This window comes from Camelus dromedarius, chromosome 11 (assembly GCF_036321535.1).
Source record: "Camelus dromedarius isolate mCamDro1 chromosome 11, mCamDro1.pat, whole genome shotgun sequence".
Lineage (NCBI taxonomy): Eukaryota > Metazoa > Chordata > Mammalia > Artiodactyla > Camelidae > Camelus > Camelus dromedarius.
In genome coordinates, this window is record NC_087446.1 from 20,755,091 (window position 1) to 20,774,957 (window position 19,867).

At 35.5% G+C, this 19,867-nt stretch overlaps 1 protein-coding gene across 1 annotated transcript in view; it reads right to left on the reverse strand.

Moving 5' to 3' along the window:
• LIN7A (lin-7 homolog A, crumbs cell polarity complex component) overlaps positions 1 to 19,867 on the reverse strand; it is a 206,346-nt gene that overhangs the window by 53,043 nt on the left and 133,436 nt on the right. The gene's annotated exons all lie outside the window — the stretch shown is intronic.

Sequence of the window (19,867 nt, forward strand, 5' to 3'; positions counted from 1 at the left end):
AGATAAACAATGATTTTTTAAACCACAGAATTTCATTCCTAAAGCAAAAAAAAAAAAATTGAAATCAGATTGTGTGGACTTATTTTTATATCTACTAATTATTTTGTTTTACTTTGCTTTTTTGCTTTCCATTTTGACTACTTAAAAGTTGACAGTTAAAACTGAGTTAATGACAGTTCAATAAAAAGAGAAGACATTAACAAGTTATAGTTCAAGTAATTCCCTATCTAGTTTTCTACCAATTTATGTGGTGTAGACAAAGTTCTTTTACACTTAACTACAGGAAGCAATTCTTCCTATAAGGTAGATTTTTCTCTAACAATTAAATGTGAAAATTACTAAAAACAGGTATTTCTGAAATTAGAATGACTGTTTACAAAATGAAGCTTCAGAGTGGAATAGGTTTCAGATACATGTTGGGAAATGAGTTAAAAAAAAAACAACCCTGACTTCTGGTCTGGGTTTTAAATACAAAATGACTGCAGTATTACTTAAATTTTTCAAATGTTCCATAGTTCCTCCTACTATTTAGAAAGTGTTTTTAAAACATGTGCTAACTCACCATTTAAAGACTTTTTTAGATAGTGGTTTTGCAGCCTTCAAAGCAGATCTTCAAAATAGAGAAGCAGATTTGGTGCTTTTCCAAAGAAGTTATCAAATGGCAGAAGTTACAACTGTCTCAGCTATGACCAAAACCCTCAGTTTATACTAATCCTATGTGAGGTACATTTTGGTAATCTCTGTGAAACCTATAAAAAATAGTTTCATTGTATTTTACAATGTCTAGGTATCCTGGAAAACTATGAATTATGATCCTTTATATTATTTAACTGCATTCGGAGGCCTGATCGCTCTTCTTGAACTGACTATATTGAAAATGAACACTACTACTGATTCGTGTTTGTTGCACCAGTTATGGCCTATAAAGTTTCTGTAAACATTGAATCAGCAAATGTTGAACCACTGCTTCTATGGAAAATTCAGAATTAGGTTCCTGCAAACCTCTGGTTACAACAGTTCCATCAATAGATCAACTTATTAGTTTGTTTTATGTGTGTTTTTGTTTAAAAACACCTTATCCAATACATATTGTTGACCATAAACCCAGGACTCAAGGCCAACATCACTGTAACTCAGGCTTGAACAAAGTTAATCCAGCAAAGCATTCTCTCTGAAAGGTATATCACAGTCTTCTTGCCCTTAGGAACACCAGACAGCACCCACCTATAGGTGCACAGAAACTTAATCAAGCTGCAACTAATGACAGATTTCACCTGGCCTGAATTATTCAGATTGCTTAGGTCCCTTCCCATTTCATTCTGATGAGTCATTCACTTATATGTCCCAATGACTATCACATCACCCCCAAATAACTAACAACTTCTTTATTCATTCATCTGTTGATGGATGTTTAGGTTGTTTTCATGTCTTGGCTATCGTAAATAGTGCTGCTATGAACATTGGGGTGCATGTATCTTTTCCAATTAGAGTTTTTGTCTTTTCCAGATATATGCTCAGGAGCGGGACTGCTGGATCATGTGGTAACTCTTATTTTTAGTTGTTGATGGAACCCCTCTGGCGGTAAATAAGTCATAAAATGACTTATTTGATGAGGTCCATCTGATGTGGCATTTTGACATAGTCCTCCTAACAAAGACAAATAAATTTAAAACACTACTTTTTATGACTAAGATATGGGCACAGTAGACTTCTCCAGTCCTCATCACATTCTGTACCTCATCTGGTGGTGTGCGTCCAGCTTGTGGTGAGGCTCAGTAATAAGACTGTCATGACTTTCAGGGCATGCATGATGCTTAAGAATAGGGTGAGTGCTAATATCACTTCAAGATCCTAATTTCAATTCTTTTGGATAAATACCCAGAAGCAGGGCTGCTGGATCATATGAGAGTTCTAGTTCTAATTTTTTGAGAAAACTATACTGTTTCCATAGCAGGTGCATCATTTTGCATTCCCACCAGCCCGCCAGCAGTGTGTAAGGGTTCCAGTTTCTCTATATCCTTACCAGCACTTGTCTTTTTTTTCATGCTAAGTGAAATAAGCTAGTCACAGAAGGACGAATACTGCATAATTTCACTTAAACAGGTATTTAAAATAATCAAATTCATAGAATTAATGAGTGGAAAGGTGGTTGCCAAGGATGGGGTAATGGAAAAATGGGGAATAACTAAACAATGGGTATAAAATTTAAATTAAGCAAGATGAATAAATTCTAGAGCTCTGTTGTACAACATTGTGCCTAGTTAAGTGTGTTGCACACCTAAAATTTGTTAAGATGATGTATGTCTTATTATCTTAATACAATACAATAAATTTTTAAAAAAATACGGTAAGGATATCTCTTGTGCATTGAGCTAGAAATTCTTTTTTTAAAGCTAACTGATGAAGGGCTTTTTTTTTTTAGAACACATTAAAAATGTTCCTTTGAAGAAAGGGCAGCAGCAAACATTCACGTAAACCCAAAATGTATCTAGAGTTCAGTTTAGAAAAATCTCAGCTGCATTTTTGCAAAATTTCACATTTTTAAATAAAAAGACATTAAACTATATGTCAATTATACCTTACTTTTAAAAAGATTTGTTTAATATTATTTACACAGATCTTTCATTATTTCCTTCTCTGTCAATCTCTAATGACAAAGTTACACTCATAAGTTAAAGAACATAATACTTAGAGCAACTGTATTTCTTTCTTTCTTGAAACCAAATGAGCGTACATAGACATAAGGTTCAAGATGTCATGGCAAATCAGTTTCAAGAGCCAATTCACAAGGCTTAACCTCTGTGCTCTAATTATTACCTTACTGCTCTAAATATCCCCATTCCACTTGGAATCCATATAAAATTTTGTAAAAGTTGCTTCCATATCAAGACCAGAAAGAAAAGTTTAAAAAAATCAATTTATTGCTACAACAGAACACAGCAAAAACAATATGAAGAAAATAATGGACTGTTTACATTTGCCATCTTACAATGAAGGCATTTGAATTATGTTGTTTTGAAAAATGATTTTTTTAATTTGCCAGGAAGTAGGCATGTGTTTTCATTAGGGATAATGTTGGAAGATTCCCATATAGAAAAACATCTGCATCATTATCACTACTGTCAGAAAAATTCTCTGGCATGCAAAGCAGTGACTGTCACTTGTCTCAGGCAGCAGAGATGCTAACTCATTAAAAAGCCCAGACCTGAAAATGAACTAAACTTCATTTAACTTTTGGGGTGATGTGCCAGGTTTAATTATAGAATGTAGAAAGAAAGACACCAAAATGCAACATTTTTACGTGAAAATATTTCATAAGATTTTTTCTCTCAGAAAGAAAAAGTAGGTCAGTTTTATCAATGTGGAAGATGATTTGAATCTGAATGCATTATTAACCTGTCCTTAGGCATGACAAAAATATGCCTTTGTATTTCAGTATCCTTCAAATTAAATCGTATAAAAATCTTAGTTTTGAAAGAGGGGAAAAAAGCTCAGAAAGTTTTAATTAGGTTAAAGTGCTTCCTTACAACGTACCCTCAATCAGGTGAAGCGCCATCAGTTCAGACTGATGCAAAGAATCTCTTTCTCTCAGCCACCGATTATTCCTGTCACACTGCCCATTCATTTTTATCAGAGATAATTGTCAGTATAACCCAGCATTAAAGGAAAACAACCTTCTCATTCCATGCCTGTTTCAAAGTCTACAGTGTCCTCTTTAGTTTCTTACTGCCTATGTAAATGTGTATTTTTAAAAGTCCTTACTTAAAGAATAAGATTGGATAGTTACTCTTCTCATTTGTTAAGCAAATCATAAAATTAAAGAAATTCTACATTGATACAACCAATGAAACGAAAAGTCCATTTATCTGCCAATTTGTCAGGCTTGTCTTTTAAAATGAGTGGCCTATCCTGTCATCTAATGAGACTAGGGATGACTACATACTGTATAATATCTATCCAGTTTTTATTACCCTACTTGAAGACCAAGTAGGAGATGAAAACCCCAGTCCAGTGACTGAGAGATGGAGAAGAGGAATGGAGCAATGATGGCTGTGTGGTATTAAGAACATCGTCGAAGAGGCTGTAAGTTTCCTCCGGCAGCTGTCATATTAGATCATGATGTAGTACAATCACAAGCAGTCAGGATGGAGAGTACCAAAAATATCTATTCTTGCACAGCAAGGTGACACAGAGATTCTCAGCAAGATTCTGAATACACTGCATAGTGTGTTATGAAAGTGTGAGGAGAGAAACAGGTCACTGTCCTCTCTTGGCTCTTAGACACAGAAATGAACTGAAGAGTTACTGCACTGTGATCTCCACCCTGATGAGGAGGATGACAAGAAGCTGCCCTCCTCAAAATAAGAGGAAGGGCAGCCTTCCAGAGAGTGGAAAACGTTTCTTCTGTAAAATGGTTTGGCCACAGAATTGTTGCCATGTTTCAACGTGAGCTTAGGATTGTTGTCTGTGTCTCTCTCCACGTGGAACATAAGTCACTATGGACCATTTCTTAGATGGTTTCCTAAATGAAATAATATGATAATCATGGACCAGGCAAGTAGGTAAGCTATCAAAACGCCTTAAACTAGTTCAACAGTGGCTAAAAAAAAAGTATGTGTGTGTGGGGGCAAGTTGGGGGTAGGGGGATTTGTAACAGTTGACAAAGATAATAAATCTTCCTTTCTTGAAATTATTTATAATAAAAGCCAATATTTGTTTCTGTTATGTATGCATATTTTTCAAAGACCAAATTTAATGAAGATGAAAGGATTCTTTCACTTTTAATTATTTTACATAAATTAAACTTCAGGTTATTAAATAGATACAAAGCTTTATAAAGGGAAATAATCAGTAAGACTACTTATCAAGAGTAGTAGGTACTTGATTACATTTGAATATAGTTCAATTAGATTGCTAAGTAACTGACTTAGAGTTCCCTTTAAAAACTGTTAAGCATTTTTCTTACTTTATTATACTTTTCTTACTAATATTTCTGTTTTTTTAATCCAGTGTAGTAATTAATACAAATAATGTATTTGGTTTCAATTTTTTTTTTTAATTTAAATTCTGTTGTTTGAGCTAAGGAGCACTCAGATGGTAATAACAAAAGATGTCATTCAAAATGACTCAAACCAGATGGTTCCCAAATGGTGCTACACAATAGAATCACCTGGGGATCCTTAAAATATACTGATGTCTAACTCCTATCCAACATTCTGATCAGACTGCAGGGGAGTGAGAGCTGGGTATTAGGATTTTTAAAAGCTCTCCAGTTAATTCTTATGTGTAGCCATGTTTGGTAACCATTGGCTCAAAAGGTAAGGCAAATCTAGACAGCTGGTTCAGAGATTTCATTGGGTCATCAAGGACCAGGTTTTCACTCCCCTGGGACGCTCAGAATGTCAGCTTTGTCTTTGAAGGCTTGTTCTCTTCGTAGTCCTTGGATGGCTCTTATAGTTTCAAATATTATATCCAGACAGGACAACATCCAGTAGAAATGGGGGAATTAACTATTTTGATGTCTCTTTTTAATAGCATTGATATCTTTCTCAGAAACTCGTTATTGGACTTCAACCCATGCTGCATTGGCTAGATGAGGGTGACTTCCCCAACCTGCTAACCCAATTACTCACAAGAGGAATGATACATGATACCTGCCTTACATTAAAGCCATCTGATTTACCCTTCTAGCTTAGGCTAGGGTCACCCTTCCCTGAGTCACGATGGGGCAGGGCTGAAGAGGAAGGGGGTGTAGCACCTGAATGAAATCGTATTTCTGCTAGTTAGAGAGACGTAAGGGAAGCTGTTTGATAGGAAACCTGGAGTAACTGCTCTATTCCTTTTGTCTTTTCTACTCCAGAGACTGCCATCTCCCTGGATAGGTTTTCTCTTATGAAAAACTTCTGTGAATTTTTTTCTTACACTCTTCTCTTTAGATGAACATTGTGCTCCATAAAAATGAGAAATCGTGAAGACGTCAGGGCTAAGAGGAGTTATCAACAACCTGATTCTCAAAGCTTGCTTCCTTGGTGGTAAGGTCTCTTTATAGTAAATTTTAGGTCTTTTTAATTTACACTTTGCTAGTATTTGCCACCCATCCCCTTCACACCTAGAAACGCGTAAAGAAACTTCCATTGCATGTGTTTTATATTGCCAACTTAACATATTAGTTGATTTTAATTTTCATTTGTGTATACTTCAGATTTATAGCCCACAGGAAGAAACTTTTCTTTGAAGTGTTACTACACTGATGGCAGAGCAAAGAGAAAGCTGGAAGCAGCTATTTTAAGCCTCCCATAGTAAAATAATGAATGGTTAACAACTTAACTGCACCTTGGTAGCTTTTCTTCCCTCTGATAATGCTGAAGGTGCCTTCCACTAGAGTGGAATAGTAATCAAGGGGGGCCAGGCACCCAGAAGCAAGGTAATCACTCACAAAGTTCTTCCAACACATCATTGGTTGTCTACTCAAGGATAAAGAGACACTAGCCTGCTGGTAAGAGAGGAAAGAAACTGACAGGAGTGATGTATTTCTTCACAGTTGCATGTTGTCTCTTGGTATCATCTGGGTCAAAGTGCCCAGGAACTAATTAATTCAGAAACCAAGAAGTGGCTAGTATCTCATTTAACTGTACCCTGACAAGACAGACCAGAAATGCTACCTGCTATGCTGCTCAGCAGACTTACTGCTCAGCTTTAATTAACTAAGTGAGAATATACCACCTTTAGGATAAGATCACTGGAGGTCAGGACATGCCTCTGGGCTGGTTTCACAAGGGGCTCCTCCTATCACCCATAATCACTATCAGGTAGCAGGGCAAGCGCACCCCTGAGGAAATCCTAGAGCAGAGACTGCTTTCCAGTGTCAAAAACCAACCTACTGCATCTCAACTGCTCTGCACCTGACACTTAAGGAAGATGGATAAGGATGTGATACCTAGTCTAAATGATGACACAACTGGCATCAAAGCTGCAAGGTAGAGCATGAGGTGAAGTTAAGGTGGCCTAAGTTTTGGCTTAGGTGGAGACCGGAGACACTGTCATTCAAGTTAAACCAAGGTATTTTAATCTTCATCGAAAAAAAAAAAACAAACAGTCCTTTAGTTCATGAGACAAATGAGCAGAAGTCTACAAAGCTCCAGAGAAGATCTCATGGGAACTCACTTCGGTATTTAAGATGCCTATGTTTTCTGGTCACACACAAAGAGAGCATTCAATCCGAAACAGAGGGTTCCTCAGTGGGGGGAGTTCTGTGGACACCTGGACATGTCTGTCCTTTCTACTCAATTCAAACTGCCTGGTTACACTGTTTAGTTGGCTACGTGTGGGGTCCTCTTCAGGCCGAGGGCACTGCACTCCATCAGAGCACAAGGGAGAAGCCTGGTAAAGATTCCCACAAGTTTGGGCTGAAAACCGTGTCTGTTGGCCCCTTCTGATTTTTTAACATCTGCCTCTCAGATGTCATTAGAATAGACACATCCTTAATTTTAAAACTGTTGGGAATCATTTCACTGAAAAACACGTTTTGGAAGATTCTAAGAAGTAGACGGCTATAAAATAGTCTATGTATTGCTAGAAATTTAAATGACTATATAGCCACTAAGAGCTCAACTCAACTGAATTATCCCTTAGGTAACATTTTTTCTTGCAAATTTTCTTCTTTTCCATCTATGAGAAGGTCACACTTGAATACTCTTAAATGTGGCCCATGGAGTACTGAGTATAAGTGGACATGAATTATATAACAGTGTTGCATACAAACCAATCATGCAAAATATAAAATTATAGAGTCAAATATTTCCAGTAAGTATTTCTCATGAACTTTGGAGTTCTTTTGTGGAGAGGAAGGTAACTGGATGACTGAAAGGAAGGGAAATCTTGCTGCACGAGGGAAGTTACAAAGTATGAGGATGTTTAAATCAGGGAGAGGAAACTTGCTGGTGGCAAGGCTCCAAGAACTTCTGGAACTTCTGCTAAATTCTAATAGATTTGGGGATCTTTTAGAATGGCAGGGTACATAGGATCGCCCCTCTGTGATAAATGCACAAAATGACAAAGAATGTTATGAGAAATCTAGTTCTATACTTAGCACAATTGGTGCTTCTATGTTTATTAGAAAAAGCTGGAGCTTCCTCAAGACAGAGACATCTGCCAGGAAATTGTAATAACAAACATTCAGATTCAGAATGACCACAGAAATGAACGGTGTTCCTAAAAGGTTCAGTGCACAGTCTCACTTGGTACCCTTGAGAAGTTCAAAGGAATAACTAGTGTAAATATACTCTCCTTTTTAATAAAAAGAAAGGTGAATCCTGCTAGTCCCCATGATGAGAATGGATGCCATGTACAAAAACTGGGCAAGCCCTAGGCAGAGGGTGGAGGCTAAGCAGCTGCTGTAAAACAAACAGAAGCAGGGAGCACAGCAAGCACAGAGGACTGATGCAACTTTCCAAAGGCGCACCAAACCGTAACTATCCTCACAAACACCTACGAGGTTTGGCACGATCGTCTACGGCTTACTGGGAGGCCACAAAGGAAGACGGTCTCATGTAACTAGGCCCTACGAGCAGGAGGAACCTCTCCAAGTTTCCACTGAACCTAGACTATGGCCAGACCAGGTACAGATGAGTCGCGAACTTCACCAAGTGCTCCTCCAGGTAGTAGCTGCAAATTGAAAATTAACATTTCTTTGTATCAGGTATAGTATTTTTGTTGTACTATTATAGGCACATCCCGATTCACTAATTTGGGGCCGAATTTACCATTGTACTTGAAACCTGTAAATGTGATATGTTTTATCATTTTTAGCAGCAAACAAGGATTCTGAAGAATTACTTGTATACCTTAGGAAAGGTCAATGGAAAACTCTGCTATAAATGGGAAAAACATTCACATAGAAATGATCTAAGCCCCGAGGTCATAAAACTAGTAACTGCTACTACTTCTTCTTCTTTTTTTTTTTTTTTTAAAGAACCAACATCACACACAGAATGAAGGAATCTTAGGCTGAACGTGGGTGGGTGGGGGATGCATCCATCTCATTCAGCTTTTTCCCTCTTCTAGACACAAAAGGGTAAAGGCAATGGGAGGAGAAAAGGTAAAGAGAACATATGGGTGGTTACTTGGTTTTTAGGGGCCAAGGGAAATGAAAGGTGATGGAGAAGAGTGCGAAATAGGAAAAGGCCCTGAGTTAGCACAGCATATAATGAATTTATTTCCTAAATAACTTGCTACATTAAAACAAAATTGTATATTTTGAATTGCAGTATCTGAAGTGCTATCTCTAAAAGGTTATTTCTCTATCAGGAAAGTAAGTCAACAAGTCTAATTCCAATGCAACTGCTTCTAAATCCAATTAAATAATTTTATATATTTAAATTAGTCACTGTATTGAGGAAAACTCTCCTTTTACTCTTTTTTCTAGTTGCTAATAGGTACATCAACACCAAATATACTGAAATATAGTTCAATAAGCACATGTTTTTCTAACAGTTGTTAAACATCGCTTTCCTCAAAAGAAATCAATATTTGTAATCATGTGAATATTTGGCATTAAATAAATAAAACAGCCAGATAGATGATAAACTGAAATTTTTGCTTGTAAACTCATGTTTAGTCAAGTATCCACTGTAAAACATCTCTCAAAGTTAAATATAAGTATTTGATGGTCTGGAATCTTATAATAAAAGAACAAATGTAAACCTTTATATCACTGGAAATTCAAAGAGAGGAAAATATCATTTTATCTTCTACAGAATGCAAATATTTTATAAAATATAATCACATCAGTTAATGTTTCTTTTTCTTATGATTAAATCACTATAATTAGCTAACTAAAGATAGAAAAATGTTCTGAGATTTTTTTTAAGCTATAGCCTAACAGTGTCCAATTTTCATTATATATGAATTCAAATTGGGGAAAATTCATACGTGTAATCACATGTTCAAATATGTGGACACTTCAATGTGTCTTTGCATTTGGCAATGCAAATATTTTAAAGCCCTAATTACAACAGTCGATTTAATTTGTTTTTATTTTTATACCATGATGACTAAATCATGTTTTAAATGAATTCCTTATTATCCAAGTTTATCCTTTCTAAGATGAAAATCTGAACATCAACTATGATTCAGTGATTCTGTTACTTTCAGTCCTTAAGTCATGGAGAGCTTAAAAATTTCTCCCTCCCCTAGATGTAATCATGTGGCACAATTAATTAAGGCAAATGAATATTCTAAATGAACTTCTTAAGTATTGTTTAAGTAATTGCCTAAGCTTGACAAGGTATTTTGCATGAAATATCAACAACGGATTTGAATCACACTCGTAATTACAAACTCTTCAACTGTGGTAATTAATAAATTATTGTCCTCTCATGGGACTATCTTCAAACATTTAAAATATTTATTATTGAAAAGTTCTGTTGAACTATTATGGTGCCTTCATAATTTTCTATGACTTCAATTTTCTTCCAACTGAATTATTTGGCCATATTATTTATTGAAATATAAATGACACAAATCTTTGTCACATCTCGAGGAAGGATCTATTTTACAGCTTGTTTAGGAAAGTCTAATTTACTTAGCTAATGTCTAGCAATCCCAGTTCTCCCAAGGTGCATCGGTAGTTGGTTAAGCGCTATTCTGGACACAGAAGTAATTGCTTGCCCATCTGTGAGGAAATTGAATGATTTCAAAGAAATTTTAATAGAATACAGTTACAATTCACTTTATAAAATAATAAGTCAAAAATCTCTCTCAGTTAAGCAGGTGGTCATCGAGTAAATTTAACAGAATATTCTTTCAGTCAGAAACTCCAATGGGTAGTATCCTTTAATTTCTCTACACAGTCAGTAAACATTCCAACGCTGACTCCATATGGGTTTATAGTTATCAGAATAGTTAGCCTTGAGTTTTCTTTAGAAAGATATGTTTTAGCACGGTCATCCTTGTCTGGCTGCATGCCTAATGATATTTCCAAGTGGGTAGGACCTGAAAATTGTGTAGGAAGGTATGTAAAGAAAATCGTATCAAAGGAATCAGTGAAAGAGAAATAATCTTTCTATTGGGTGTTCCAGAGAGACCAATTTTCCTTTCCTTTCTTGACCTTAGAAAAAGAGAAATATTACTGCATTTAACACTGAAGATACACATCTATCCATTGTCATCAAGGTGATGCTTCTGTGGCCTATCCAGACTTCCATGATTTCCCTGTCACTGGTGTCCTTGGCAACTTGACCCATCTTCCCAGAAGCAAGATGGAGAGGAAGAATATATGTCCCTGCTGGGCCCTAATCCCTCACTCGGTGACTCTAAGGTAAATGGTTTATTATGCTGTTTTTATTGTTGTTTCATTCGTTCTTTGTTTATTTTTTATATTTGCTTATGTATTTGCATAGCACCTGAGAAACTTGGAAAGATGCCTTTAAAAACGACTGCTGTCTCTTGCCTATTAACTGGTGGGACTGGATGCTATGACTGCACCTCCAGATGCTAGCAATTGGGGAATAGACAGAAAAGGAATTCTAAAAATTTAGTCAGTAGGACAAGTCTGGGATGCACTACTGCTGACCTATGGGAAACAGCAGCATGGAGACACTTTAGTTCAAAAGTTTCCAAGTATCAGGCTTAATAAGTATTGGGGTCTTTTATTGTATAGCCAACAGGTGGACTTGAGAAGTACAAGGCAGTTTTGGGACACATTTCTTTTCTCTTTGTCTAGGAGAGCAGGCCTTTTCCCTAAAGTTGTGGCTACTGGTTGAAATGGTTTCCTTGGCTCCAGAGCTAACTTACTAAGAAAAGGATGACGGGCACCTTTGAATAGATATTTGCGATAAATCCTGAAACATACTTGCTAAAGCTTGGCCTTAAAAATACTAAATTAAAACAGGAACAGACTCTAAGATCCAGAAAACAAGCTAGCAGTTACCAGAGGGTAGAGGGGTGAGGAGAGGGGCAATCTAGGTGAAGGGGACTAAGAGGTATAAACTACTAGGCATAAAATAGTCACAAGGATGTAATGTACAGCACAGGGAATACAGCCAGTATTTTATAATAATTTTGTATGGTGTATAACATATAGAAATATCAAATTACTATGTTTTGCCTCTGAAACTAATATAATGTTGTAAATCAACTATACTTCTAAAAAAAACCTAAACTTTTCATAAGGGACTAAAATTTTCTGGAAATGTCATATTTGTTTTGGTGATATAATGCCAATTATACAATGCTTAGTAACTAATTGTTTTACATTGCCTTCTGGAAATTCGGATAACAATTATATGATGCAGTATATTACTAAAATGCAATACATTGTCTTGTGTTAAATGAGGCAAAGAAAGAACTCAAAGTAAAAATTTTAAATAATGCTGTTGGTATACTTGGAACACTGATATGAACAGGAATTCTGGAAATGGAATCATGATGCAATTTTCCAATTATTTTAGCTCATTACCTATAAGTAGTGAAACAATGTTTCATTGTTTCCACATTTCAGAATGTTCTATTTTTGCCACTGTCCATAACAAGTGGAACCAGAACTAGACTAGGATTCAGGAGACTTTGATTCTGTACTAATTCAGACACTAACTAGCTTGAAAGACCATGTAAACTTTCCAGAGCTTATTTTCTCATCTATAAAATTAAGAGGTTATGATAAATCAAGATGCTAAATGGATCAGTTTCAGAGGACTTACCAGCCCCTGAGCTAAAAAAAATTTTTTTTGCACATGTATGTATTCTTGGGAAAATGGTGCATAATTTTACCAGATTCATAATCACCAGAATTATAAAGAAATTTATAACTCCCCAAAGGTAAGAACACAGGCCTAGGTGCTTCCCAAGGTTCATCTTACACCCTATATGTACTACTTAATTCATGTCAAACACAATATATATACAGTTACTACATGATAACCCACATGTTACATATTTGTACCTTCCCACCAACATTTGCATATATTTATACAAATACATAAAGAACCCTGAGAATCTGATTCTAATTACAGGTCAGTTTTCAAGATTGGAAACAAGTTTTAAATGTAAATAAAATTTTGGTTCTAATTACGGGTCACCTTTCAAAGCTGAAGGGCATTTTAATGTAAGTAAGATCTTACTCTGAACTAGAGGGGTTATCATGTTCTGTCTGTGTTTGTATGAATTCAGTCCCATTTGAAATTCAAGACTTACGAAAATCAAATATATGTTTGCCTATTAATGAAAATGAGACACCTTAATGAATTGCTTCATGCATCCAACAAATACTTATTAAATGCTCATTATTTGGCAGACACTGTGCTAGGTGCTAATTTTACTCTGATTGAAATGGACGTTCTCTCTTCAGTCCAGTAAGACAGATCACTTTACTTAAAACCTTAATTAACCTTGATGAAAGAAATAGAAAGAGACCCACAAATCATGAATGTGAAACTATTCTCTGTTTAAGAACATTAGGCTATGTTCTTTTCTTTTTTCCCTTCCCTCCTTGGACCTCAGGTGCAAAGAACAGAACTGGAGTTATCATAACCTTTAATTCATGGCACATACCATCACTGTCCACTGATCCATGACTGGCTTGCTCTCATTAATTTACTTCTACACACACAGTAAGCACTCAAGAACCTCCTAATGAAACAAAAGCGAGGATCACAACTAGGTAAAATTAAAACTATGCCTCGCTCCCTCCCTCCCCCAATATTCATTGCCTTGGACTCTCCCAAATGAGATAAGTAGGGAATTAATAAACGGAGAGATAAACTGACCAATTATTCAGAAAACCCAGAAACAGATCCATGTGTATAGTCTTTGGTGTATATTAATGTGACAAATCAAGGAGGAAATTATGGATTACTTAATAAATAGAGCTGGAAATAAATAGGTACCCTTACAGATAATAAACAAAATTGGACTCCCAGCTCACACTATATACAAAAATCAACTCCAGATAAATTAGGGACATATTATAAAAAAAAAATTTTTACTTTTAGTAGAAAATATAAGTGAGTATTTTCTAGACTTTGGGGTAGGGAACTATTTCTGAGGTGAGACACCAAAAAAGCATTGACTATTTTAAAAATGATTACTGTGAATATTTAAAAATTAACAATTGTAAGACATCTTAAAGACAAGTTATAAAATAGAATATATTCACTATATACACAGCCAGTAAAAAAAAATGGTAATAAGAATAGATTAAAAAAATATATATACACACACATATATAAAAGCACAAACTAGTAGGAAAATACATGAACAGATGTTTCACAGAAAAATAAATATTTAGGGCCAAAAATCAAAAGAAAGCATATTCAATAATTTAGTGATCAATTAAATGCAAATAATTACTGCAATAAGATACCATTTAAGTACATTCAATTGTTAAAAGCTTAAATGTCTCATACGTCAAGTGTTGGAGGTAATGTGGGTACACAACTTCCATACTGCTTTTTGGGGTGTAAATTAGATCAGCCAAGTTTAAAAACTGGCGTTATCTCTTAAAGTTGAGTACTTTTAAAACTTATGATACAGAAATTCCACATCTATGTATATATCCAAGAGAAGTCTTAGTTATCTTACTAAAAAGTGCATGTATGTTAGTAGCAGCACCAATGATCACAGTGAAAAGCTGGAAACAACTCAATGCTCACCAATGGGAGAGTGAGTTAATAAACCGCAGTACCCGTTACACAATGGAATATCACACAGCAGTCAAAACAAGTGAAATATAACACAAAAAAATATGTTATCTTAGCAGTATGATATTAAGTGAAAAAGAATATCCCTGAAGATTTTATCAGCATGGTATCTTTTTATAACATTTTAAACACATAAAATTAAGATAAATATGTTTAAGGAATAAACACAAGTACTCATAAGATTACATAAAAGTCAAGGAAATTATTAATACAAGATGTAGTAGTCAGTTTCCAACCCTAAATCTTATATGAAAGAAAAAAAGGAAGATAAGAAGAAAGGAAGAAGGGAAAAAAAGGAAGGGAGGGAGGAAGCTGATAATTGCCTTGCATATACTTGAAGTATAAGTGGTACTAATTCTATTTCCTTTTGTATTTGCAAATTACACTCAGGGATAACAACAGGCTGGTTTTAAAAAATGCTGATTTGCAACCTAACATTTATTTTAGATGGCTTGTAAAAATGGACCTGTCTCCTCATATGTTGGCAATACTGAAGCAAGAAAAGGTTAAATGACTTGTTCACGGGGAGAAAAAATGTTGTCATCCATGGTGCCAAAAATAGAAGTTCTGATTTCCAGTCCTATGATCTCAACAGAAGACAGAATGTTCACTTTATCTGACTGATATAAAACACAACTTCTCTGGGGGCTCTATTATTCTGAACTGCTGTGAAAGTACATGTAATTACAAGCTTCTGGAAATATGTACTGTTTATTTTATCATTTGTAGTAGCAAATAGAAAAGCTGGAGCTGAGTATTTATCCAACAGTGATGCTAACAGCTTCCAGAGTCCTTATGGACTACTGGTAAGGGTCTGTTTAGATATCTTTAAGATCAATGACCCAATAGTGCATTTATAATCTAAGATGGTTCTTGCCACAAAGACCCTGTTCTTGCTACCAGAAAGTGACATGTTGATGTTATAAACACTCCTCACATTGTTAAAAATGCACCTTCTCCCTAAAAAAGATGCAGGAATAGAACTGTAACTATAGTTTACAAATTCTGTATCCAGTGAGTGATTCAGTCATTCTGTTTTTGTACATTTATTTTTGTTATTATTGTTATCAGTTTAAAAATCTTCACAGTATCTGCCTTCCCCACCCCCTTCATACAGAGCCTCCTACAGTCACATATTCCTACCATGCATATATGCTGAGCCTTACATAAATCCATGTAATCTACATGAAGAAAAACGTTAATTACTTGCTACATAACTATAGATTCATAGAATTGGAAAGACCTTATAGTTAGACACCAGCTAGTTATTTCGCACTTCTCAACTGACACCATCATCCTTGATTAGGGATTTTTCTTCATTCTTTGAGGGATGAGGGTGGGAAGAGATATCATGGACCCTTCTGTGAATCTAATGAAGTTATGGTGTTATCCCAAGAAAAATAAACTTGTGTGTAAATGTTCATGCCATTTTTTGCCCTTGACATTGAGTTATTTCATAAATTACAAAGGATTATGTGACTTTTTTTGGTAAAAATTAATGGTTGCTTCCTGGAAATATAATAATCCCAAATTAAACCAATTACATAAAAAAGAAAACTTTGCATCTGCTTAAAATATATTTCAATAAGAAGGGTGTGTTATTTGGTTTGGAAGAAGTTAAACTTTGGAGTGATCTTTTACATAGAAATATTTATATCATTTTTAGTATTCAATCAATTTGAGTCTGTTTTAATAGCAGCAAGTGCTCAAAGGTGCAGCTCATATCACTTTCGACAGCAGTCAACTTCTTTATCAGAGCAGAGTAAAGGTATGTGGACTCCTGAGCTTTCTCTAACACACTTTCAGCTGAATTCAGGTTCTACTCAAATCCTTTGTCCTCAAGTCAAATGAGGTTATTTTTGGAAAGGTTGGTGTCAACAATGCAGCCTCTGTCAGTGAGGAATGACATTTGAATCCTTTTTTTTTTTCATTGAAATCATCTAAGCACAAGTAACCTTTAAGAGTTTTGCTGGCTTTTCAGTTGTTGCAGATCTTCCCCACGGATAAACTGACAAGTCTTTCTCTGTTCAACTCCCTTTCCCTCACAGATTATCTTCCTTTCTACACAGGAAATGTCGCAATTCTGCCTCTAATTTCTCCCTCCAAAATGGCAGTGTTTCCAATAGCAACCATACCAGACCAGCAAATCTGGAATCAAAGGACTAGCCTTCTTCTTAGGGCCTAGCATTCTCTACAAGTCTGTGAATGAACTTCTCTTGTCAAATTTTTCTAAGACACAGCAATCCTTTACTTTAAAAAGGAAACAGAATGAAGTGTCTGACCTAAGTTCAACCAAGCGCATTAACACTTATCCTCTGAAAAGCCAAGAAACTTTGACAATAAAAAACACGTTTTGTTCCATTTTTAAATAAAAACTTGAAAACATGGGTTCCAGGCTATAGCTGTGAAATTACTAGACCACTCTGCACAGAGCAGGCAAGGCATCTTTTAGGATAATTGTCAGAGTGCGTGACACTAATGCACCCTAATGTTGAAAGTAATAAATCTCCATCAAAAGTAGAACGTCTGTCTTCTTCACCAAAGTAATCAAGCTTGATGTTGGACCCAGAAATTCCATATATAATCCACGTGTACACACAGTATTAAGATTTGTCTTCCATTAGAAGTTTTGCTTGACAAAGAAACATTTCACTGGTGGAACAACCTGACCTTTAAAATATCCATGAGGTGTCTCTCTCTCTCTCTCTCTCTCTCTCTCTCTCTCACACACACACACACACCCATAGGACATCAGAATTCACACGATAAAAATCAGAGCTTGACTGAAACAGCCATGGCTTTCACCCAATTGCATGCCAAGTGGGAAGGGCACAGCTATTATTTTCACCATAACTAGCTTCAAAATATATGCAAAATGCCAAAGTTCAGAAGTAGGTTATATCAAGTGAACAGAGGCACTCTTTTAATTTTGTTGTTGTTCTGAACAACCCACCAGTTCAAACATTTCCTGACTGCACGGTCTGGTCAAGCTTTCTTCAATTACTTATGGTTCTTTTTGCTTGGAAACGTTTCAAGACACATTGGGGGCAAATATGTTGAGCAAATTATCACTTCTTAAAATTGAGCTTTTTCTGCAGAAAATAAAAATTCTGTATTGTGTGAAGTATTTTCAGGATGCTCAGAAATAAGCTTTTCTTGACTTCGTGCTCTTGTTGGCAGGAAACTTACCACCCAAGAAACAGTCTGGCTTTTGTGTCCCAGCACATTTAGCAATGCAAATAAAATCAAAGGAAATCTAAGAGCCACCAAGATTTCTTTTCTTTGTCATCTGCCAACTTAAGCTAACTTCAATATGAATAGAAAGAGATATGCATAAACATCATGTCAGATACATTTTGTTAATTTTAATGAATATAGCTCTATTCTAGATGCCATTATATAACAAGGATGATAATTTTACACAATGAATCCATGCCACTCCCTCCACGTTCAAAGTAAAACATTAAAAACACATTTTGCCATAAAAGTATTTGCACATAAAAGGAAGGAAACAAAAATTACAAATTATGTATTTGCTCTTACTTCACCTACAACGTAAGGCCTATATATGACCTCAAGTTAAGAACTCTTTGTTCTAAAGTGATCTGAAGTACGACCAACTAACCTCTGTTGCTATTAACTTCTTATCATATGACAGACTCCTTACTTATACTGGTTTATCCTAAAACCACCCAACTGTAAACATCATTCTTAAAATGTGGAGCTTCCTATTAAGAAAAAAATTCTACATTTGTTTGGACGTTTATAGCTACAGAACTATTACTCTCCACATTTGTAACTAATATTTCTATTAGAACATATTAAAATTTTTGTGTCATCACTAAACCACTAAATTTTTCAGCAGAATAGGTACCATTTCCCAACTACTTACTCTCTTAGCTAGGGACTATATTAGTTAAGGTTATTTTACACTTTTTATCTCATTTGATCTAATCTTCCCTACAGTCCTGTAGATTTGTTATTTAATGTTAAAAGAAAAAGGATCTACCAAACCAAGATCATAGAGGTTAAGTAACTTTCACAAGAACACTTAAGTGGCCAAGCAAGGATTTGAATCCATTGTCAATGTTCTTTCGCTCTCCATCTACTGTTTTTTCTTTCCATTATAATGCATTATACCATGATTCAGCTTCAACCACCCTTCCTTCTTTTTTTTTCTCTTCCTTTCTTGCGTTTTCTTCCTTCCTTCCCTCTCTCCCTTTCTACCTTCCTTTATTCTCTTTCCCTTCCTCCAATTCTTCTTTCTCCTTCCATGTATCCTTGTTTCATTTCATCTTGTCACTACTGATCCAAGTATATGTTTTCTTAAGGTAATTAGAGATCTATATTCTATCAAACAACCAATCATTAGCTTTTTCATAAAACTAATTACATTTGCCATCTGTGTTTCTGTCCACAAAAGAAATTACGATGTACAGAACAGCATCAAGAACAAGCACTTGTGTCATAATGCTATGACCCATACAATTGTGGAATTAGGGTGCAATAGCTCGATTTATTTTGTTTTAATGAATGATGGCGAGGCAATGAATATGTCTGTTAGTCTTATGGGCTTTCTTAGATCTAGTCTATGGAAACTACCATTTCTCTTCCCATCTGTTATCCATTACCTGACTTACCAATACATTATACCTAGTGATAACTGGGACCCTATGCTTTCATAATAATAGCCCTCGATTGTATAATTATTAGCTGCTAGACTCTGTACTAGGTGGCTTTACATATATGATCTCTAACGGTCTGAGTCACCTCAAGACTGATGTAGTATTACACCCACTATTAAAAACTGACAAATAAAATTTAAGTAGGTGAAAAATAAGTAGCTAAGTTGGGATTTGGACACTGGTGCACTTGACTCCAATGCTGATCTAGTGACTTTGCTGCTCCCTCTCAAATGACAGAATGTCTCACAGTGACATTTCCCACATTTTACTGGTGGGAGACATTGTGGTGATAATTCCCAATCTACAGATTCCTCCAGGAAAAAAATCTCATCGGAGACTGAGAGCACTTGAATAGCAGACTGATATATTCCAATTATTTCTTCTATCTTGATTATACCTTTATAAAGAAATGATGTGAGGCTGAGATGGGGTGGGAGGTAGGACTGGAGGGTTAATGACCTCCATCCTCAGAAAGGAAAAAAAAAA